Source organism: Fistularia commersonii, chromosome 31 (genome assembly GCF_037954325.1).
Source record: "Fistularia commersonii isolate RoL2024-O1a breed Wild chromosome 31, RoL_Fcom_v1.0, whole genome shotgun sequence".
NCBI lineage: Eukaryota > Metazoa > Chordata > Actinopteri > Syngnathiformes > Fistulariidae > Fistularia > Fistularia commersonii.
The window spans coordinates 9123524-9148452 of NC_141314.1; the positions used below are offsets into that span (position 1 = coordinate 9123524).

At 48.3% G+C, this 24929-nt stretch overlaps 1 long non-coding RNA gene across 1 annotated transcript; it reads left to right on the top strand.

Moving 5' to 3' along the window:
- The first annotated feature begins 970 nt into the window (after positions 1-970).
- Positions 971-9608, top strand: LOC147215833 (uncharacterized). The gene is made up of 3 exons (XR_015109245.1): positions 971-1473; positions 4326-5303; positions 9435-9608. It is a non-coding gene; the product is annotated as an uncharacterized LOC147215833 (long non-coding RNA).
- The last annotated feature ends 15321 nt before the right edge of the window (positions 9609-24929 follow it).

Genomic DNA, 24929 nt, shown 5'->3' on the forward strand with positions numbered 1-24929 from the left:
GCCTTTAGAGCGCCGTGTCGACGTACGGCCACAGGATGGCACTACAGGAGAGCAGTCAGCCAGAGGTTGCGGCTCAGGGGAGGGTGTGGGCCGCCGTAGACGCTCTTGATGTGTGCAGATGACACGCGTGATGATCGCGGCAGCTTCATGTGACTTGTCAGGTAGAGGAGGGAAAGCCGCTCGAGCGTCTGGAAACGCGTTTTCGGAGACGAGTCTATGTAAACGGGTCATCGTTAGGAGAGGGTATTAATAAGATGTAATTGGTCTTCACGCCCGGTGCAGACGGCGGCCTCGGAAAAAGGCAGGTCAGAGTCAACAGCGTCCTGTCGAGGCTGTCTGCTCGGCAAACAGACCCCCTCTGTCCGGGTAATAAAGCCATGATTTTCTTTTATCTTCGGCAGATATAAACAGCTCTGAATAGTGGCCTGCGTGAGAGCCATAAATCACTTCCGAAGATGAGATAATAAAGCACCGGCGGGGCGAGTCGGTGCCACCGACGCAGCCGCAACTCCCACCGCGCGCAGGTGGCGATAGCGGGAGGCTCCCGGTGCGCGGCAGTGCCTGCACCTGCTGGGCATATCGAATTTTTTATGGGAAAAAAAAAAAAAAAAAGAACAATAACATTAAGAGCCAGCGAAGCTTCGGCTGTTTGTGGCTGTAATTTGATTTTAAAAAAAGCGAACAGTGATTGAAAATGACTAAATTTCACAATACTGTTATGATTAATGGAGTGATCTTACAAATGAATCATGGGCAGACCTTGAGCAATGCTCCGGCGCACCGTCTGGAATAAAAATTCCAGAATGCCGCGCTCCGGATAATATTTTCCTGGATCCGGGCTCGAATTTTTTCACACTCATCGTTTTCTTCGTCGCGAGTCGTAGTGTAAACAGCGGTGAAATTTGACCCGTGGTAGCGTTCGGAGGATTAGGAATGAATATCGGGGCGTTCCAGCGGCGGAGCTGGATTAGTCGCTAACGCCTTCGCTTCATTCCTCTGTTTTTTGGCCGTGGTAGGCCAGCAACTTATTTGTGTGAAGACAAAATAAAAAAAAAAAGAGGGCCGGCCTTGAGTTAGACTGCAAGTCGGACCTTTTCCACAACTGCGTCACGGCTCCGAACCGCCGCAGCTCAGCCACAGAGGGCTTTGTGACGCAGGCCGGCGGAGGAGGAGACGAGCTGCACCTCAACGCCGGGGAGAAATTCTATCAATCCGAGAAAAGAGACTTTGACTAGAAAGCGGCGTGGCGGTCGGGTCGCACGCTGCGCCGCACGACGGTTCTGCCCGTTGCATCTGTTGGCTCCCCCCCGCAGAGGAGGCTCGCGTCTCTCTCTCCGAGCCCGAGCAGAGGAGGTTTTTTTTTTTCTTTAAATCCAGTCCCTCCTAGATTGAGCGGTAGGCTTGGAGGTGCTCCGAGTGATTAATCGCTTCCTTCATTTTCTGCTCACCGGACCATCATCTGGTTAATTAGAGGTAATTGATGATGACTACTCACATGAATAACTGTAGGCCTTTGGGTTTCCAGAGTTGGCAGGGCCGTAGCAGTGAAACCTCAGCCTTTCAGAGGGGTGGCGGTGTCTCTCTCTCTCTCCCGGCATTCATTTACTCATTCCCTCTCATTTCCAGTCTCCTACAGCATTCCGAAGGCCGTAGGTTTGCTGGAATGTTGAATTTGGATGCCTGGTTGAAAAGATCACTGAGGGGAGAAAAAAAAAGAGCTGACCCTCAACACAGCCTTAGAAAACTAGACTGCAAAACCGCTCATTGTTTTCATTTCGAATTTGCCCGATTAAACTGCCGGCGTGTTTTATTCATAAGGGTTTACCCGGCGACAGATTCCCACTCGAGGCAAAGGCAAATAAGGATGAAACACGGAGAAAAACAACACACCGGTGAAAGAAATGATATTCTCAAAGGGGTTGATGGACGCTTTACAGAACGTCTCCCCAATTTGGGTCCTCGGCGTTTCTCGGTGATTCAGTCGGTGTTGTTCTGTGCGAGCCTCAGGGGAAAATCATCAAGTCATATTATTATCTCCCTATTCGGCAGTAGGTTATACTCACTGCGGGATTTTTTTTTTCTTTTGCGGGGGGGATCCTGTAGATTTCTACTGTTTTCCTGGAAAGATAAAATGTTTACCCCGGGCAGGATCATTTAAATCCAATATTTCTGCAGCCTCCTGGGTCAGAGCTGCACGGCCCGCACATCCTGGACGGTTTCATCTTAACAATGGAGAGCGACTCGGTGACACAGCCGAGTGTGTTCGGCGCTGGTATCGACCCGCTGAGGTACTTTGTAGAACCGGACACTCGGAGAATTCGGACTCGCCGCCCTCTCAACAAAGTTTTCGAGGTGTTTCTGCATCGACGGAAGCGTCTGCGTTCACAAAGGACGGAAAAAATCTCGCTATTAAACTCACCGGAGGGGAGCGAATCACAGATATCTATGATTAAAAAAAAAAAAAAAAACAGAAAAGAAACCCAATTTCAATCCCCGTTCGGGGAATGCATTGGCTCGCTCTGTGCGGAAAATATATTTCCAGTCACACCATGTTTCGCTTTGGATCACAAACAACGCTGATTTATCTGTATCAGCAAACGGAGTGAAACTCGAGTTCCCCTGACATTTATGGAAAAGTCATGCATCTCGGGCACCTGCTGCGCGCAGATCTTAATTCGGCGACGCTCAGCACTGGATAATCCTCTCTGCTCCACAAACCACACAAGGTTCATTAATTGCCAAAATGAATTTCACGCACCAAAGAACTATAACCGCATGCTGCTAATAAAGCGAGCTCCATAAATAGAGGGATTCAGTCGGGGAAGAAATGTTGTTATAATATTGACGCGGCGACCGCAGACTTCCGAGCTCTTAAAAAAACCTCGGCGCAGGTGAGCCGGGAGCGTGAAACGCCGTCCCGTCGGCTTCGAACCCGCAGAGAAGCGGCCCGAGAACCATCCGGAATACGTGTCCAAGTTCCCCCTGGCTGAGCGGCGCCGCTGTATTTCACGCGGGCAGAGATGCAGTTAAATCAATGTGGGGAATCAATGAGATTATCATTTAATTTACACCGCAGACAAAGATTCTCCTCAGACTCCATCAGTCACGGCTTTCACGAGTTAAAAAGCCCCGCAAAAAGCCACAACTCACCCCGAGAACAATTAATGTACGTCCCACAACAAACCGGGCCGATCATAGCTAACTAATGCGGGGCTCCTGGCAGGACGGGCATTTTCATAAACAACGGCAGCAACAGTTTTGTGGAGAAGACGGATGTGTCTGCACGGCGTTGCCTTTTCCGAAGGACCGACCGGCCCGAGCATTTTGTTCTCTCGCCTGTTGAGAACAGAAAATCGTTAAAGAGGAAGATTTACCAAACTCTTTTGCAAAGCGTCCCCCTCCCGCGCCTTATCAGAACTTAATACCTGGTGACGACAGCTGGATCACAGCAACGCAAACCTGACTTATTAGCTATCGAAAAGTGTAGTTTAAGCGCATGCAACAGTTACAAATGTAATATAGTTTCAAAGTTAAACGTGATAGCGGCCATAAACCCGATGCACTGTTGCTATACGTTCGTTCCGCGCGCGCAATTCCCCACCGCCACAACCAGACAAAGGTTATATAACTCCGCATTCATTATTCAGGATCTCATTCACCGCTAAAGTCAGATTTTCTTCTTTTTGCTTTGCGTCATTGCTAATTTTGCCCCGGAGACAAAAGCAAATGCAGAAGTCGATGCAAAGTCTGACTCCGTAATGACCCAAATAATGAAAACGTCTGGTACCGGGCTCCACGGAATACTGAGGAAATGTCTGTCGGGTTCAGTTACCAAAGCCCCGGACCGGGCAGGGGCCCGGACATAAAGATGTTTGATTTTATTTTGTTTTATTTCATTCTATTTAAACTCTTTATTTTATTTTATTTCCAATGATCTGACTCTTTACCCAGTCTCATCCAGATGCTACACACCACAGCCCCGGACAAAATGCTATGTTTTATGTTGTTCTATTACATTTAATTCCATTTTATTTCTAATAACCCCATTCTTTCTCCAGCCCTAGATAGGCCCAGTCATGAAAATGTTTTATTTCATTTCATTTTATTTTATTTCATTTTTATTCTATTTTTTATTTTTATTTTATTTTTATTTCCTTCTATTTCTAATCACCTGATTTTAGGTACTACACACTACAGCTACAGACCAGCACGGGCCCATATAAAAGAAATGTTTTATTTCATTTCATTTTATTTCATCGTACCTCATTTGATTTCATTTTATTTTGTTTCGTTTTATTTCAAATAAACAATTCTTCCTCCGGTAGCCGCGTGTCTAGACGCTCGCCTCGGTCACGTGACGCATTAGTCCGGGGAAAAGAAAGCTGCTTTTAAAAGACATGGTCTGGAGCCCCACATAAAATACAACTTTATTGCGACAGGTGATTTCCATGCGCCAAGTCCAGGTGAGAATATTTTTTTATGTACCTTATATTTGTTTTTATGCCGGTCGTATCGTTTTATGATGCCGTATTTACCCCTCACCCCTCAGGGCCGGTCCATGAACACGCCGTCCTCCCGTGAAACCGGCCTGTGGTCCAAACAGGTACGCGGAAGCGGATCAGAGCTCGTTTTGACGCTTTTAAAACCCCTTTTTCTGTCACCTCTGTGCACTGTGAGACTTTTAAGCTGCATTCATGGCTTGGGAAGAATTGTCTCCCAACCTTTTGTACGGAATATTAACCAAACATGCATTTGAAGAACAAGAAATCGCCAGATATTATTTCTTGTTCGGTGTAAGACGCCTCCTGTCCGAGCCGTCGTTCTGCTCTTCATTCTCTGTCCGGAAACGCCAAAGGTGTGCCGTCACGCGTCCTCTCCGCTCGCACTATTTCTTCCTCTTCAATTTCCTGTTGAAGCGGTTTTACAGATTTGATTTCCTGCCTCTCCTGGAAAGAGAATCTCGCCGCCACTTCACCGGCGTCGTGCGTCAACGTGCCATTTTATTTTGAAAAGACGAGGACATTTATCTAATGACTCCTGGAGTCTGGAATGAGTGCCACATCGCCGCAGTGAGCGTGGAGTAAATCTGGCCTGAGCTCCTGTCGTAAGTGGAGATTTCACCAGATTTCACCCCAGCTGTTGGTTCTCCTTCTAATCTGGAATGGAAAAGGTGAGCAAAAGGTATCGGCATCTTCATCCGGTGTTTCCTCTTGACGTTTCCAGTTGACGTCTCGGCGTGCCGAGGAGGAGGAACCCCGGGAAGCAGCACGCAGTGGAGACGATGTCAACGCGCAGAAAACGAGGTTAGTGGGGAGCGGGAGGCTTTTTGACGAAGCAACGTCCGAGTACATTATTGCCGAAGGATCCTCCGGGACCGGGGAGTCAATCAAGAGCATTGAAGATGGTTGGATGCTAAAAACAAACAAAAACAAAAATTCAAAAACTTGAATAATTTGACCCGGATTAGATTTCATCCCACTTTATTGTCATTACAAATGCGTTACAAAAAGCAGCAGATCCATGTATAATAAATACATTCACAGTATGTACATGGTATATAATGCCAAAAATGATGTACATTGCCCCCGTGTTTTTCGCAGGGGTTACGTTTCAAAAAGAACCCGTGATAGGCAAAATCCGTGAAGTAGAAACCTTTTTTTTTTTTTTTTTTACAATTATTATACAATTAAATACTCTATTATACATTGCTGCTGTCGTCCTTATGTTTTTTTCTTCCTTCTTTATGGAATGAACGGAAGTTTCATTCATTCTGTAATGCCGACCTACATCCGCATAGCTTTTGCCTTCCCTTAGCATGTCCAGAAGTTTAAGATAATTTAAGATAGATAGCATCTTCCGCTGCCTTTTGGGCCCTTTTGTCACTCCAGAGCCTTTTGTCAACATTATGGGGTTTTAGAGGAACTCGAAATCGCAAGAGGATTTGCACGTACCTAATGTAAATTTGACGAGCTGTTTTACGTACGTGTACATATTAAACTACAACGTTATTGACGCACAGGTAGAGAAGAAGCGGAGTGACTTTTTAGCCAATCAGAATGCGGAACACAATGCACGATGCAAATCCGTGAAGTAGCGGAACCGTGAAAAGTAAACCGCGTCATAGCGAGGGATCACTGTATTTGCTTTTGTCATAACATAAATATATAAAAAATGTTTGAATAATTACAAAAAAGACTATGGAGTCATCTGCAAGGTCTTGAATTTTACCTGCAGCCTGACGCGATACATCCCGAGCCTCCAAAGCCCAGATATGCATATATAAAAGGATGCAACTGACCTTTAGCCACAACAAAGTAAACACAGTATACTCGCTTTAAAGACTGCCTGTTGCACCGCAGGCGTTGCGATGCGGTGGAGGCAGTCTGGCACCGGAGCGGAGTGTAAGGAGAAATAAAAAGAAAAAATGCAAATTGAGGACAAGGAAGGAGAGAAGGATCCCGGAGGAAGCAACGATATCTTCAAAGGAAGGGAGTGCATTAGTCTGGGACCAATTTTGAAGCATCTGTCACTCATTTCCCGCGAAACATCCTCCGATAACGATCGAGAATTAGCAACCGGGACTCTCCCCGCTCCTCCGGCACCCACGTTTTTTGACTATAAAACAAAAACGGTATACGGCGGAAGAAACGAGGCTGAGGGAAAAAAAATCACAAGTCCGCGTTATCTGCGCACAGCAGCGCACCTACAGCTGCAGATAAAGGGGCGCACTTTCAAACATTCGAAAAGATGGATGAGCTTGACCCCGGAGTACTTGACCTTGTACGACCCCGAGCGAGAACGACGCATTCCTGGCCGTGTCAAACGGGGCCTCCTCAGACTCGGGAAGAAGGGGCGGCCGTAATCGCAGAGAGGAGCAGGAAATGCCGTATCGCCATTTATTTACTAATCAGTTTTAGGGGGGGGCGGAACCCCGAGGACGGGAGGGGGGGGCGCGGAGGGGTTTTTGCGGTGAAACTTGCACAAGATTGTTAGCGTGGGCTTGTGCCGGCAAACATCCAGCGTGATCTGTTATTAAGGCTGTTTTTTTTTTTCCTCCCCTGGCTGAGTTCATAAATATTTTCATGATGAGGGTTATCACAACATGACCTCATGCAAAGCTAAACAAAGCATTCCTTCTTTGGCGCTGCATAAAACCATTTACATTCCCGGCCTCGGCCAGCACACCCTCGTCGTTGCTGTCCGTACTCAAAAAACAATAACCTTGTTTTTACTCGCCGTTCCCTCTCTGTATTCGGCCGACTCTCCCCCATTATCGGGGACGGCTGAGGCGGCGGAGGGTGAACTGTGACTCCGTCCGTCCGTCCGAGGGCAGACGGCGAACACTCGCAAATGTCGGCCCGGCGCGGAGCATGAAAGTGGGTCACGAAACTGAAAACCAGACATGACTTTTTAGTGCTTCAACAGCCCTCTGGGGGCGGAGAGCCGCAGGCCGTGACCCGGAACCCAACCGAGAAGGTCACCCGCCCCCCCACCCCCGAGTCGGGGGGGCCTCCCAAGCCAGACACCTCTGGGATTACGGCGCTGAATTTATTAGCGGGCTTTAACTTTCGGCTTGTTCACCTGCAGGCCCGGAGCGCTAGGAAGTGGATTTCTTCAGTCTGCCTCTGCAGAAGCGCCATCTGAGGTGGTGCAGCTCAGACCCCGGGTGGAATAACTGGGCGCTCGTAATTTACATGGACGCAAACAAATATGACTTTAAGCGCTGGATCGCCTAGAATGCCAGTTGTTGTGGTGTTTGTGAGATAGAACGTCTCCTGCGTCTTCAAGAGGAGTTTTATCTCGCCTAAAGAAGGACGTTTGGCGGTGAAGCTAACTGTGACGCCACATCTGTCCTGCAGGGAAGCCGTCCCGGGTTTTTTTTTTTTTCACATCTCTGACGTCAACTGCTTTTTCCGGATGGGGAAAAATGATCAGCGGGAAATTAAAACGCTCAAACACAAACAAAAGGGGAAGGAGGAAAATGGAAGTCACTCTTAAGTAATTACTATTTCGAGCGTACTGAGAGGCACCGGAACGTGAATACTTGCTGTTACGAGCTGTTTCCATTTGAGCTCAAGACAGCGGTGAGAGCAGCTGTAGGGGTTAGAGACACCGGAGGCAGCGGGGGTGAAGATGTTTAGGTTCCTCTTCGGGGAACGAGGAGGATGGAGAGGATCGGGAAGGAGATAAAGTCAGACTGAGATAGATTGGACACGGACGGAGGAGGGATGGTGAAGATCTGGGTAGAAGACCAGACAGGAGGTTTCTAGATGGAGGGGAAGGACAGGAAGTTGCCATTTCCATTAAGTTTTACTCCTTTCAAATATACCGTATTTTCCACAGTAATTTTCTGAAAAACCGACAGTGCGCCTTATAATCCAGTGCGCCTTATATACGGATCAATATTGGTTAATTATGGCTACCGTAGTCAGGGGGCGTCGCCGAAGTAGCCCAAACCACTTGTGTGTTTATAAAGACCCCAAAATGGCACCTTTCAAGAGACACGCTTACGATGCAGTAGAACACGGGAACAGAGCACCGGCGAGAGAATTCAACATTAATGAATCGATGGTGAGGAAGTGACAAGATGACACGCGCCGAGTAAAGAAGACCAAACAGAGTAGAGGAAACAAAGCGAGATAGCTACAGTTGAAGGACAAACAGTGGATTGTTGAACAGAGAGCAGCAAATGAAAGCGTCTCTACGTCACTATTCCAATGAAGGCAACAGCGCTAGCTAGCGACATGAACATCAATGAATTTAGAGGCCGTCCTTCTTCGTGCTTTCGTTTTATGAAACGCGTTGAACTGTGACAAATGGAGTTGGAAAAATCTTGTTTTCAACGAAGGCGGCGCAAATACCGGTAAGAGCTACCGGTACATACAGCACCGTATTGTGAATGCATTAACTTGTTTTGGAGTGAACCGAGTTGTCAGAACATTGGTTTGTATTCTATTTATAAAGTTGGAATGACTGACTTATCTAACTGTTTTGTTGACATTCCCTTTAGTGCAGCTTCATCTAGTGGATGCGTAACGCAACCCCAGCCACTACTGTAGCTTCTATTCTATGCGCCTTATAATGCGGTGCGCCTTATATATGAAAACAGTTTTAAAACAGGCCATTCATTGAGGGTGCGCCTTATAATCCAATGCGCCTTATAGTGCGGAAAATACGGTATATATATCTTTATATATATATATATATATAGATATATACAATTACTGTATTGAATTGTGGAAAATCAAGTAAGCTTGCTCTGCATTTATATAATATATACACTATTTGGCCAAAAGTATTGTCTCACCCATCCAAATAATGGGAATCGGGTGTTCCAGTCACTTCCGTGGCCACAGGTGTATGAAATCAAGCAGGAATTGAGGAATTGGACGGCTCTGGGGACAAAGGTTGCTTTTCTCCTCTGGGTTTTGCAGGCGTGGCAGTGGAGTCTGAAACCAGAGGGGAGCCACTCGAAGGCTTCGCACCACAGCGTGAAGTCCTGGGTCACGATCTGAACGCTGCACTCCTGGGTGTCTGAGACCGTCCAATCATCTGGAGGTGCCCAGTCTCGGTGCTTTTATACTTGTTTGCACGTTTCGGACGTACATTATCGTTGTAATCACAACGCCGGCCGAAGCTTTGCGCTGCACTGGCGAGAGCCTGTCTTCTCAAGAAATAAATCATTATTTCTTGCATGGTTTGTCCATTTATTTTCCGTTTTTGCTGATTTAATGTTCCCGTATCTATCAACCGGTTGCCGTTTTTTTTCCAATGTTCTACTTCTACTTGCTTCCGGTATCATCCTGCTCTTTTTTTAATCATCTGTTAGCAATTGCTCAGTGTCTGTAGCCATCGGTGACCTTGTGTCAGCCATTCTTAGCCAGTGTGGTCTTTGTATTACTTTACCGTGACTTCCTTATAATCTGTCAGTATCATCTGGTATGTATTTATGTTCATCTGTTTGCTATTTATTACTTCGTCCCCTGTTGGCCATGTTTTATGTCAGCCAAGACAAATGCAGACGTTAATGGGTTTTGTTGTGGAAACCATTTCATATTGGGTTTATTTATTATCAGCGGCGATTTAAATCATCAGAATAAGCTATTCTGTCGTCCGAATCGTCAGTCAGTCGTGCGTTAATTGTAGCGTTTACCCTGGACCGCTCATCTGTCAATCACAAGGCCACAACAGCCATTCACTCTCTCATTCTTACATCATGTAGAAACATACAATCATTCACACGTCCCAGAAAAACATACAACCAGGCACGTGTCGTCTCCATGTTCTCCCAGCGAATGAGAGGGTGAAAGGTTGTATGACGGTATATGATGTACATGAGATAGACAAACATGAGATGATGAGATAAGAGATGAGAACAACTTTATTAATCCCGAAGGAAATTGTTGTGCCAGAGTTTCAACATAACGCCCATTCTTACATCATATACCGTCACAAAATTCACATGGGGAGAACATGGAGACTCCACGCCGAGTGGGAATCCTACCAGGGACCCCCATGCTGCGAGGTGGACGTGCTACACCAGCGGTCCTAATTCCAAAAGGCGATTATATGTACATATTTCCTCGGTTTGGGTGAAGGAGTTACCGGATTTGATTTGGCTTGAGAGTGATTGAAAATACCAAAGTGTCTGCGGAGGCTTTTGCAAACAACGAGTAAACAAGCGAACTCAAAGTGACCCGGAGCCGAGCTCTGGGCCCCGGGGCCCCCCCGGCAGGTGACCCCCCTCCCCGAGCAGATGCAGTCCGGGGCCGGCGAAAAACCAATAATTGCTGTTTTTGTCTGGAGTCGAGGATTTTACTATTCTAGTCAACTAACCTGACTTGCAGAATTCTCACAAGCAAATATATTTTCAGTGTTTGGACTCGATGGAGGTAGAAAAGGTCTTTTTGTCACGTACTTTTTTTCCCCGTCCTGTCTGGATAGTGTGTGAAGTGTTGCATTACATTACCAAAGGTTTATGAGGGGAAGTGTAGAAGCCATAACTGTCAGTTAACACTGGCTGCAGGCAGTAATTACACTTGCACACATAATGGTTACTGATTTAAATTTAAGAGGCAAAATTATGGTTTGAATTTATTCCTGGAGAAAACGTTCCCATTATTCCCCAGCGATTTTCCTGACAATAGCAGCATTACCGCGTTACACGTCCCGTTCCGAGACGCCGTTTTCGAAACGGGTTTTGTTGCACTTTTACTCCAAAATATTATACGTGCATTATTCATTTTTATAAGGACGTTTGACATTTTCGAGTCGCGTCTATGCGACGCGGCGGGTCGTGGTCGATCATAGCCTTGCATGAATCATCGAAGAATCTGCTCAAGCGAACGTCTTGTAGATGCAAACATTGCGTAGATGATCGACAGAAACCCATCATGGAGCGACGCTGGGATTTTGGCGTTCTTCTGTCTCGAAGGGGGGAAAAAGCAAAAGAGAGAGATAGAAAGCAAGAGTGTGATTGTAAAGCTAATGAACATATCATATATTTGGATTTTATTATCTTATCTATCAAGCAAGCAGTTTTTAATGCGGATTCGTAGCTCGTCTTACCAGTTGCTACTTGTGCAGTTTTAATGCAATACTCGATGACTAATTCGCCAAATATTTAACGTGAACCATCTATGTATTAAAATCTACGTATCTCCCATTGAATACTTACCCGATGTTTAGCCAAACTGCGAAATCACCTTTCTGTTTGGCCGCGTTGATGGGAACGGACAAGCTGTTCTCCTCGGTGACGCGGAGACGTGGTGATAAACCCAAGAGGAGGTGGAGGAAAAGGGTGTTCCGAGGGTTTCGACACGGGGAACGTCGGTTTCGTCACAATCGCGTTCCCCTTGGCGACAAGTAGTCAGGAAATGATACGGGGAAAGTGTTTCCTTTACGTCAAAAAACACACCTATTTCATCCTGTCACCTCTGACACCGTCGTCCTCATTCGCCCCCGGAGACGCTCGTTTATCATCGGCGTTTTAACCTTCGCCGCCCCCCCGTCTGTCACGTCCAATAGAATGATTGTGTCATCCATTCACGTGCGGCCTCTCCCATGCCGGGTGTCACGTATAATTAACATCTTCATTGTAGCGGCTGTATATCTTGGCTTGCGCGTGCAACAGGATGCCGTCTTCATTTCTACACCCTCCTAATAGATTTATGATGTCTTGTTACGCTGAAAGTTTTTCCTCCGGCCTCGATCGCCACAAAAGAAAAGCGACCGGAAGAGGAAGCGGGACGCACCGGATCCCGTTTTCTTTGCTGAAAAGTAAACAAAAGGGTGCATTCATAAATAAAAATGTGCCACTCTGTATTCCGGTCATGTTGAAAAAATCTTGGACTTTCATGACATCATGGTGATTTTGCAACTTTTGCCTGCTTTGACTTCCCTCACATCCCTTTTGGCAAACTTCTTTTACTTGTCTGATGCATTCTTCTCAATTTCCCAGCGGTTTGTTTGAAGGCAGGAGCTCGAGGATCGCGCCCGTGTGTTTCGTCGAAGGAAAATCGCGTCAGGAGAAATTAAATCCGACCCTGCCCCGCTGAAGGAAAACATTTGGGCAAAAAAAAAAGCGAAGGGAGGCGGCATCACTTCTGATAAGACGCCTGGCTTCCCGTCCGCCCGATATACAACAAACAAGCTCGGGGTTCAGATGTCCTCGCCTCCTCGTTCTGCCGCGTCCGTCCGGGAACCCCCCCCGCCCCCCGTCGGACGCCGGCTCTCGATTTATTGTGTTTTGGTTTGTGCTGAGTTGCAGAATGTTGGGAGGCAGAGGCAAAGGATTCAGCAGTTTGTTGTTTGAGGGTAGAGTTAGCGCCCTTTATCCCGGCCGCCATTCCAGCCCGGTCTGCTGCGTGCCCGCTTCCTCCGCACATCTGTTACAGCTTTAAGCTCATCGGGCCGGATCAAAGAAACAGAACTGAGTTTTGTCATATCCCGGATTCTCCGCCAGGACCTGAATGGATTAGGGCGGTCCCAACCGGCGGTCCCGGTCCCGGACGATCGCACCGCCGATCCGAGAAGACGGGGGTCCGTTCCCGATCCGACCGAGGGGGGTTTTGGCTGATGCGAAAAGAGCGCGTTTGAAACGGCGCTCCTCTTCATCCGACGGCTTTTCAGTCCATTTTTAGTAACCGGGTCTTTTTGTTTTTTACGCCTCCTTTCTCCGTGTCACCTTCGCTCTCCTTGTTTTCTCTCCCCGGCATGTGTTTTGATTGGCGGAGCAGGGGAAGCGGGGCATTGTCTGGACAGGATCTAGCCCGAGATCGGCAGATAGGTCAGGCGGTGGTTTAGGGCAGGGTTTGAGTTACCGACGTCACCCGTGTTTTAGTTGGACCTCGCGGGCTCTTAGCTAATCCCAGAAAAGTGCCAGACATTCAGGAAATAGGAACTTACAAAAATAAGCAACCGGCCAGGCACGACTGTTATGTCAGACTCATTCATTACAGATACGGTGCCACTGAGAACATGCCGAGATGTTATCGGACGTCTTTTCGGTTCGAGTACGCCGGCGTGCGGTCAATAAGATATTTCCAGAAAATACAACGATTTGTGTTTTTCCAGCAAATCCATCCGTCTCGGCGGATCAAAACTTATGAGCTACACCTTTCCCTCCCCCGACATCCAAAACATTTAAAATGGATAGTAACCAGAAGTGCGCGGGGGCCGCCGCCTCTCGCCGGGCGGAAAGGATGCGGACGGCAGATTTATGTTCGCTGGCGAAAAAAAAAAAAAGCAGACAATTACGTCCCGGTGACAGGCTCAAATTATCACATGCCTGGCTTGTTGTGTCAGGGGGGGACGTGACCCGGGCTGCCAGCGCCGTGAATCTGCTGTAATATAGAGGCTCTGCTTGCCAATATGAAGCAGGGCGTTCAGGGTTTTACACCCCGGAGGGTTCCCGCTTTGATCGCGCCCGGAGGCTCCGGTTTAGATTTACTGAATTAACATCACGGATCGGGAAGAGTTCTAAATTCGCCACGCTTTTGAGTATGCGATTTGCAAATGTGCCAGCAGGTGATTTTATCATGTAGAGCTTCACGCGCTTTAGATCACGACCGCTCGCGGTCGGGCCGTGCTCCTTCTGACTTTTATAGATTCGAATGTACCCGAGTTGTTTTTTTGTGTTTTTTTTTTTTTTTTTTAGTCGAGAATTTTCTGCTGTGCGGCTTTGGTGACCGTGGTGTTATAAGGAAATGCTTTTTGTGGGAAAGTTTTCAGAATTCAAATGATTTGATGCGACGTGCAGCTGGGCTATGGCGATGTTTGCAGATGACACTGTGATTTGAAGATGTTTGCAGATGGCGTTGCGACAGCAGGGAGCAGATGGAGGAACATCAGATACGCAAAATAAAAAGAAAGCGTATATGAATCAGAGGGACCCAAGTGACTACCGGAAGAAGATAGAGGGGAGACCCGAAGCCTAAAGGAAAAGTATAAATGATGAGCCCACGTTTGTTTTTAAAAGCCCTGCCGTGTTTGAGGCTGCTGCCCATTAAAAGGTACATTTCGCCGGAAGCTGCCGACGTGACGAGGCTCGTTTGTTGACAAAGGGGACGATCCGTCGTTGGCAAAAACGAACGCTAATCGAGACGCCATCAAAAGCGTGTGACGTATAATTAAACCTGAATTCATCCATTAAATCTGAGCAAATTAATGTCATCCGTGATCAAAAATAGGATTCAAAATAGATGTGAGCACCACGATATAGCCCATGAGAATGTTTTCATGAAAGTCATAAATGGAGTATTTGCAGAGAAGGAGTTATATAAAATAGGGAAGACATTCCTACCGATATCATAAAACATATTGATAACCCCGTCGTTTATCCTGTCACCTCTCTCACAGTCATGACTCCCTCGTGGACACTCCCCGCCCGGTGCCTCATCCAGGACTGCTTCGGTAGAACATTTGGCACGGGAATATTTATGGTGCTCACCTCTCCCAGGCATTCCTGCAAATACTTTTCAGGAGTTTGTGATATCGAGTAACACCTCCAAGTACGTTGCGGTGCCGGGAGAGCGAGAAGCCTCTTCGTCACTGGTTTCCTCCCGCAGAATTTGCTTTTCGTGTTACAAACGTTGCCGCTTTGAGAGCGGCGAGCTGGGCGGGCGAACGCAGGAATCAGTGTTTCCTTCAGGATTAGCCCGACGGTCTGTGGGATTCGACTTGTCCGAGGCTTTCCACAGTGTGTCATTTCCTCCTCGGGATCCGTGGATCAGTCCTATCTGCCTTTGCCAAGCAGTCTCCGACTTGCCGTTTCCTCGTCCGTGGCTATTTTTACGGCCCTCTGCTTGCGCCAACGTCAGCATGTCCAGAAAAATGTTGGCATCCTCCCCTTCCTTCCCCCGATCTTATTAAACTATGACATCAAACCCTGCAATTAATTCCCATGCTTTAAACGACATGCGGCGAGGACATGTGAGGTATTAAATCCTTAACAGACCCGTCCAGACAATAGCCTCAAGTGCATCCCCAATAGCGGACATACAACTCTCGCACCCTTCCAAAAAGAATAAGAAAAATAAATACAAGTGAATTTTAAAGAGAAGAAGGCGAGGGAAACTTTTTTTTCTCTTTTCCATCTCGCTCTGGCGCAGTCGCCCCCGCCGCCACCCCTCCCCGGACCTGCTCTGGGAGTTTTAATGTGAGTCAGATGTGCTTCTCATCAAAGGAATATGGCGGGAAATGTTAGCCAGCAAAGAATAATGAGACTGCGATAACAGCGACAAAGTGGCTAATTATGCTCGTTGTCATCGGAGTCATCTCACAAATACGCTGTTGGTTTGCAGATGAAGAGCCTCCGGTCAGAGTGAGGCCATAAATGGGTGTTGAATTCATGGATGAAGACTTGCACGTGGTGAGTGCTGAACACGCTATGGTTCACCAGTGTGCGCTTCATGCATTCTACCATTGTTCAGGATGTCATCAAATTTTAAATCAAACTCGGGGTCGAGCAGGAAATGAACATCGTGTGTGATGGAAGCGCTTGAAGGTCCCTGACACGCCGGTCCTCTTTGTCATCGTCCTCTCCCGGCTTTTCCCACCGGGTCACCTTTTCCGAACAGAAAGGACAATGCAGCCGCGGCTTTCTGGCATCCGTGCGATGCTGGAAAAAAAACGGTCAGACTTTCCACAGTCCTACAGGTGGAAAAGCACACGCAGAACTGACATTTCCGATAATATCCAGAGTTCACGAATCAACGAGAGTCGGACGAGAGCGGGGAATGACTCTCTTTGGCGTTCCTTGGGTTACGTAAATGTCCACCGAGCCTGGACCCCACGGAGCCTCGCCTCGCCATGGACGGGGAAGAGTTGCGACCAATCACAGGGCCACGTTCACTTCTGCAAAATCTCCCCTCTCATTCGCACCGATGGACTACTTAGTCTTAGATTGACTCATGTTTCTGGGGATGTGGGTGGGAACTGGACCAGAGAGAAAACCCGCCTTCGAGCTGAGTGTTGGGAGTGAAGCTCGCTGCACCACCAAGCCGTTGCTCATGCTATGCTCATGCTAAACGCTCTCCCTTTATGCTTTCAAACACTAGATTGCCTTCACCCAGTCACACACATGACGACATGCAATAAGAATAATGAGAAACTTGTGGTTCAGGAAGAGCCGGGAATCAAACCCCCAACCTTCTGATGGGGGGGCAACCTTCAATCCACAATTTAGAATTATATCAACCGTATTTTTAATGTTTTCGAGTTTGGAAACTTGTCGTCAGCGGTTGGACTCCAATTCCTCAAGGACCTCGACTTCATGTAACTTCTTGGCTGTTATTTCCGTTTCCCGTCAAATAAAGGCGCGTAAACGGCAAAACAAATCACTCCCGAAAGACCGAAATGTTTCTAAACCGCAGGTGTATCCTGATGCCTCGCCATTTCAGGCGGTTTGGAAAAATCCAAACATGTTGCGCGCTCGCCTGGGCGATATTAAAAGTCACACAAAGTCAGCGATATTCGCGGCCTCCGATCCGACTTACTGCAGGTTTAAGCATTCTTGGGCCGAGTGTGTGAACGGTCGGCGGCATGTTGGCGTAGCGGTTAGGGGAACGCGGAGTTTGCACGTTTTCCTACGGTTTGCCCGCTTCTCTTCCTCTGGAAACCCCCGCAAACTGTCCAGACGTGTGGACCAGAGAGTGAAGGGTCGTACGCCCCCGTATGTGGCGACCGGCACCGGGGCGAACCCATGCCCGGCGACGGCGGGGATGGGCTCCAGAGTGCAGGAGAAGCGGCGTAGATAATGAATAATAGTTCCTGCAAAGCTTTTCCCCGCTGCCTTCAAATGTGCCGTTTTAGAAGCACAGCATTTTATTGCGCAGACGTCGCCCGCAGAAAGAAACCCCGGTCGCACCGCAAAGTAGCGCGCCCCATTCAGGGACAGTGACATAGTGCATTTCTAATTACCCACGGCTCCCGACCGGGCTTCGGCTTTTACCGAGCCTGTTCTCCAGCCCCCGCTTTTATCCCGGCGTCTGAGCCTGCCCAGAACCCGCCGCCCACGAGCCAACCAGCAGTGTGAAAGTGGAAGTGGTGATGTCATGTGCAGAAACACACAGAGGAACAAAGTTGTCCATTTGTCTCTTTTGGATGGCTCGCCCCCCCCCCCCGCCGCCCTGCGTGTAGACTAAACACATTTATGCGCGGACATGCGTGCGCCGTGCACAGGACCGCCTCTTGAGTGCACGCGATGGAAGGCGACCCACACACACACGGCGGTACACAAACTGCGGCGTTAAAACACCGTAAAAAGTTGCGGTGCAGTCTAGGGGGGGGCGGAATGACAGACGTGCCAAAACTGAGCGGCATGTCAAACATCTCCGAGACTGTAGTCATTTGCTAGTTTTCGGGGTCTGCTTCTCTTGTGGTAACTTTTACTGCGTCTCGATCCCCTCCGTTCTCAGACAGACAAGCCGCAGATCTCTCGCAGCTGTGACGGTAATTCCCAATAACATAAAATCCTCAAGGCTCTTGAAAGCTCTGGGAAAGTAACGCCGATGTTCCTGCCCCCGGTTTAGGGCTGGATATTTTTATCTTTTTTTTCCCCATCTGTTGAAATAAATGGTCAGGGTTCACGGACAAAATCCGCGGCCTTAAAAGTACAATTATAAGGGGAATAAACTGGGAGCGAGTCAAAATAAATAGACAGGGGGAGGGTTGGGGGTGGATGGCGGGGACCGTCATAAAAAAAAAAAAAAAAAAAAAAAAAAAGCAGACCGTGCACGGAGCCTGTCGCAGCATGTTTCGTGTGTTTACAACACACTCATTCCTGTCTGGAAAGCCTGCATTTAAAAAGGCAGAGAAATAATCAAGAGCCGCTCATCCACAAAAACACAGGCCAAGGATAGATATCTGCTCCTCTGCATGAGCTGTACTCACTTCCGCCGCTCTCTCATGCCAGTGCAGCGGGCAGAAACCGAAAAGCGAGCTCGCCAGACGTCTGTAAAATCCCTCTAATGTCTGTTTGTGCTCCGCGTCCCTCCGTGCACGGCGGGGCTGCGGCGGGAGCGTCCAGGTGGGTGGTTGGTAGCGGCGCTGGATTTTGTGTTTTCTACCCCGAGGCGTAGATGTGTTTTCCATTGCACAAGTGTATCAGGTGAAACAACATGTTCTCTAAATTGGTCACTGTAAAAAGAAAAGCACCCGGACTTCAATCCCATATGCTAAGCAGATGCGATACGACCGAGTTTGCGTTCGCATGCGCTTATAAATAAACAGCTCGGATAGCCAGAGGTGTAACTTCCTCTCACGTCAATAAACAGCCTCACTTTAAATTGCAAAGGACGCTTCCTCCGCACGCTGTGGGAAAAGTCCCGGTATTGATTCGGCGTCAAGGCGCTCTGCCAAGGGGCCGCCGGGGGGGTCGGACGCAGGCACAGACACGATGGGAAGTCTGGTATTTACGCCCGGGCGTTGAGACGACGTCGACGACGACGATGATGCGTGTTCTTCAGACGCCCTGCTGAGGGTGGTGATGCATGAGTGAGTAAACCCAAAAGCTGAGACTTCTTGTAATTGTGCGAGTTAGAGCAGACAATAACAAAATCTCAGACGCGGGGGGATGACGGAGGGGGGGGTGTGTGTGTGTGTGTGTGTCTGCGGGTCCATTGTAAGTTCGAGTCTACGTTGTCTATTTTTGATGTTTTCACGAGATATCGTGGATCACTGCCATCGAGGGAACCGGCGCCGACGGCCTCCGAAGATCCCCTCCGCACCGAAAGTTTCAACCTCTGTTCATCCAGTTGCACCGGCTACCAGTAGCTGCCAGGATCAAGCACAAGGCCCCGACCCTGGCATTCAAAACCACCTCAGGAACAGGTCCAGCTTATCTGAACCAAATGATAAGACCTTATGTTCCCGGCAGAGAGCTGCGTTCCTCTAATACAAACCTACTAGCAGTGCCTTTCGCTCGCTCTAAGCGATCTCAGGCAAAACTGTTCTCACTTCTACTACCTCAGTGGTGGAACAAACTTCCAGAAGCAACAAGACTAGCATCATCTATCTCAACCTTCAAGAAACAGGTAAAAACTGTTCTCTTTCAGGACTTTTTACTGCGCTGATGCCCCAGATCAGGTTAGGCAGCAAGTTAGGCTATGCAGTGTGTGTGTGAGTGTACGTTTGTGTATGTCTTTGTCAAAAAAAAACAAAAAAAACCTCACTAACCCAAGCTTACTGTTCTATATATTTCCTGTGCATCGTGTATTTGCAAGTGTATTTGCAGTCCCTATGTCCTCTATTGTAAGTCGCTTTGGATAAAAGCGTCTGCCAAATGCAATGTAATGTAATGTAATGTAACATGCCCTGCGTTACAGTGCAACACCTAAACCCCCACCGCCGCCCGCTGCCTGCGTTACGTCTGGAAGAAATTACCTCCGCTCATTCCTCCGACCATCTGAGCTCCGGCTTCATCACTCCCTCACTCACCGAAGTAAAACACCGGGTCGGTATTTCTTTCCGTTATCCGGCTCATATTTTTTTTCCCAGAGCGCCGGAGGCCCTCGTCGGACAAAGTAAGCCAACCATCTCCTACCTGGGAAGGTTGTGCTCCGGTGAGAATCGCCGGGTCGGTGGCACAGCTGCGAAAACAATCCGATGATGTTACGGCGGGTTAATAGTGAGACGCGAGTGAGCAACATTTAGTCACCGGACAAAAATCAGGTATTATTCACTGAGAATGTTGCCAAATTGCGTGCGAAAGGTTTTCCTCACTTGCAGGATTCGTGATCTCTTAATGGCCTGCGGTGGATCTGATTACTCGGGATTAAGAGACGATACCGGACAGGATGTGGCGTCGCCGTAAAAGATGGGGCGCCAAAGCGGTCCGGGGGGGGGGGGGGGGGGGAGGAGAACCGGGACAGTCATAACAAGAGGTCCGAGATGATGGTTTATCGGCGCCGGCTAAGTTCTGGACACCTCGAGAGGTGGCACGTTGCCTGGTCCCGGCCGTCCAGCTGGGAACTCCTCCCTGCAGACCTCAGAAGCTCTTTCTCAGCTGGGTTTCACTCTCTTTCTAAACAACGATGAAGACTTTTAGCAATGTTTTCTTTCCTCTGCAGAGACTTAAACAGGAGCCGCAGAAGCTCGGCGACCATTTACAGCCCGAGCTCCGGCTCCGCATGATGACTTCACCGATCGTGGTTTATTCCCATTAACGACATTTGAAATTCCCCAGAGAAACCCCAAGAAAGTCTCGGGCAAAAAATTTCCCCTTGTTAAAGTTGAGGGCAACGTGATCGCATTTGAGCGTAGAGGAGCGGTCGGGTGTAAAACCCGGGAGGTCACATGCAAAGACGATTTGCGAGGACAAGAGTTTCGGAAAGAGAAAGAGAGAGACGATTCTGGGGAATCGGCGGGCGAAGAATGTCCGAAGGGACGGTTCGGCGTCGGCGCCGGTGACGATCGTAACGTGACCTGTCACGTGACCGAAGGCTTTTTCGGTTGGAAAAGCAAAGCCAAGGGGTTTAACATCGAAATAACAGCGATATTATGTCTATCCGGCGCCACCGATGCACAGCGGTTAGCGCTGCCGCCTCATTTGATCTAGATCAGTGTTTCCCAACCGCTGTGCCGTGAGAGATCATCAGGTGGGCCGTGGAAAAATGCCCACTTTCGCCCGATTGGTCCGAAAATTATTTATCCAACGCAAATGATGTGTCTTCCTATGTCTATGTGGGCAGCGTGCCCATTCCATGGCAACGGGTAGTGAATTAACCTGTGCATCTGTGTGTCAGAGGGATTAGTGACGCTTTGCGTGATACATTTTTAAAATAAAAAGTACTTGTATCTGCGTAAACAAACGGGCGGCCTTGTTGAAAACGACCAAGACGAGTGAGAAAGCAGTGAAAGCTTGCGACAAAGTTGCTGAGCTCGTCTCTAAATCCAAACAGCCACACATTGTAGCAAAACATTAATACTAACTACCGGCAAAATCACTGTAGAAGAAATGCTCGGCTCTGGCGTTGATAAAGAAATAACCAGAGTTCTCTCTAATAATACCAATAATACCATTTTCAGACATATTGATGACGTGTCTTCAGACATCGTAAAAAGTGTTCTGGAAAAGTTGCACATCAGTGGGAAATTTGCATCGCAACTTGATGAATCTACAGATATTAGATATATTAGATTTCAGATTTTTTTAATTCGTTAAAAAATGTTTTTGACATATTTATTCGGTGGTGTGCCGTGTGATTTTTCTAATGTAAAATATGTGCTGCGGCTCAAAAAAGGTTGGGAAACACCGATCTAGATAACGAACGAATTCATTAAAAAAAAAAAACATAAACAAGCCCTACGGTCGTGCAAATACCTCGCCGTTCACATTTCACCATGTGTTTCACTGCACCAGCCTGTTCATGCAGACCTCACAGCCCAGAACCTCCATCATTTCACATGAATCTGGCTACGAGGAACCACCGGCCGGCTTATCGGGCTGTTCGCTTTGTTTTGGGGGAGAAATCACGTCATCTGTGCGGGTCAACAGTCAGCGGTCATGGAAGCGAGAGGCCGCCGCCTCATCTTCAATGTACATTTTGGAAGTCCATATGGCGGATTCGGTGGATTCGGTGGATTCGGTCTGCGGATAATTCTTCAAAATGAACAAAAATTGATTTTTTTTGGGTCGGTTTTCGGGAAACAATAGCAGAAATGAAGAAACCGCTGACTCTTCCATTGTTTCTTCTCCGTCAACCTTCACAGCTGAAGACGTGTCACCCCTAAAACCACTCAGCTGAGGAGAAGAAGGGAAAAAAAACCTCCTGAGAAAGCACAGGTGGGTGATGCAGTTTGTGAAAACGCGTCTTCTAAACGTGCTGCAAACACACACACATACTTTTTGACTTTGTCACCTAAAAGAACTCCCTTATTAAGTTATGTCTTGATGACCTGTTTTTTTTTTTTTTGTTTTACCCTTTTTTGTGCATTCCTATGCAAATCTCTGTCCTAATCCTGACAAAACATGACATCACCTGGACGTCCTGCAGTTCCGCTTCATCAGGAAGACCACAATTTTGCACAGCTATGCTTTTTTTTCCAGCATATTCTGAATATTCTAGACGACCCCTAATCCATAGACACTAATCTGAACCAATACATATATTACCCTATTATAAATCTGCACCCAATTTCACCACCTGGTCTAAAGAATGACATTTTGCATTAAGAGCAGCAAACTCTCCCCTGAGGACAAATGGAAAGGCAACACACACACACACACACACACACACACACACACAGAAGCCACTGACTCCATGATGTTTTGCTTAATGTCATTTAAAGGGTGCAAAAATGAAGGTTTTACGCCGAGCGCTGCAGAAATAGCGCCGTCGTCTCGCGGCGCCGCGAAACCCGCTCTGCATTTTTGCGTTTTTTGTGTTCTGGCACATTCTAATTGCACTCGGCGAGAGCATCGATCCACACAAAGAGCGAGCCTCTTGTCCAGAGAATAATTCCTGCCTTGTTCCTATCAGTTGGAGAGAGAGAGAGGCCCAGCTGCAGAACAGAAATGCATTTCCATGGAAATACGCGGCACCAAACCAGCACCAGCTGATGTCATGCAAGACGATCCATAAGCCCGTGGATATTAGCGGGAGTTCATTTCACGAAAATGATCCTCGTGCTATTTTAACGTTTGCTCTTGAATTGTGAAAAGCAGCATAGAAGTCGGTGCATATTTGGGCTTTTATGAAGTTTTGCAAAAATCCTTTATCTCTTATCGGAATGTCGCTTTTCACCCGCCTCTAACCTGCGAGGCATATTTCTGATAACGATTCCGCTTGTCTCGGCAGATATTTATTTAGCTTTTTTCGAAAAGTGAGAAAAAAATAGGGAGATGTATGGTCTAGTCGTCGGGACATTGTCCCCCCCCCCCCCCCCCCCCCGCGCTGGAAACAAAGAATTGAAAGGCAACATCCGCTGTTTGTTTGATTTGGCAGCGGGGGCCATGTGAACGCTAATGAGTGCGATTTTAAACTGGATAACATCAGAAATGTATTACGGTGAAATGCCACAAATCAAAACCAGACAAGTTGGCAGCGAGCGGGAACTCTGATTGTGTCCAGGGCACCCCCGAGATTCATTTGCAATTATCTATTTTCCCTCATGTCTGGACGGATTTTTTGCCAAGAACATAAAAAGAAGTGCGCGGCCGTGTACCTGATGTTTTTATGAGCGACGAGATCCGCGCGAAGCCGAGGAAGACGGGGCGGCAGCGTAGCTGCTCTCGCCATACGCCCGCGAGGCCGCCGGTCCGAGTCTGCCGTAGCCATAAAGTCGACGGCGCACACGCCGGCACGCACGAACACAAAGGGAACCGACGTTTGCACTTGAAGCGCAGACGCCCTGCCCGTCTGTGGAAGCAATTTGGATCACAGTTAATGGGACAGGGAGTGTGTTTTGTGTATATATTGGATTCAGAAAGTTTGCTTGGGTTTTATTGTATTAACGCGCCCCAGGCTGGCATCGGGTTTCTCCTCCCCTCCTAACCTTCCTCGCGTCCCCTCCCTCATTCTTTGTTGTTTTTTTTTTTTTCCTTCCAGCCCACGTGGTAGAGGGGAGCGACCGCCTCCCCCCCGTGTTGGAATACCTTAAAAAAATGTGGAGGTGCAAATAGGAAGTATTTCCCCGTGGCGTGGTGGTTCTCATGTACGGTGTGAAGTTTGCGTGACTTTAGCGCCGGCGCTTTACGGGAATTAATTCAACACGCGGCCGTCGGTCGAATACCTCATCGAAACCACAGACGGACACGCCCTGATACAACCCTGCTCCAGCCACCTCTGCCTCAGACCGCAGCACCCTTTGCAGAATGGGAAACCCAGATGTCTGGTCCCGTGAAAATAAACAGAGGAAGCCCTGAAACGCGAGCGCGCCCGGACCGATTAGCCCGACGCGCTTACTGTAAAAACCGGTCGATCGGCGACGAGGAAGACGTCTTTTTAGATTAAACGTCCGACCCGAGCGGCGGAACCTCGGCGAGCGAGGCCAGTGACCTCCCCTCCTCTGTCTGGTTATGCTCAAGCCGCGCCTTCAGACGGCCCCGCCACCGTATCCCATTACATCAAGAGACACGGCGAGCATGAAAGCGGAGACGGGGACGGGTATGATTCTAATCAATCCGGGTCCGGGCGGTAGGAAACGCTCTCTAATAGCTGCAGCCGGAACGGCGGAGATGGATCGGACCAGGGAGGGAATGCGAACCAGATCGCTTTGGAAATTCCACGGTACCAAAAAGCCCTCTTATGAAAGAATGCAAGCTAACATCCCCCCCCCCCCACACACACAAAACCCTTTAGAGAGTCACGCCGGTACGTCAGGATCGTGACGAGGAGGCCTCCGGAGACGCCGGTTTTGGCGAACATGGAGAGCGGGGACGGTCGCCCGGCGCCGCTTTCTCAGATCCTCGGGGTTTCAAACACAGA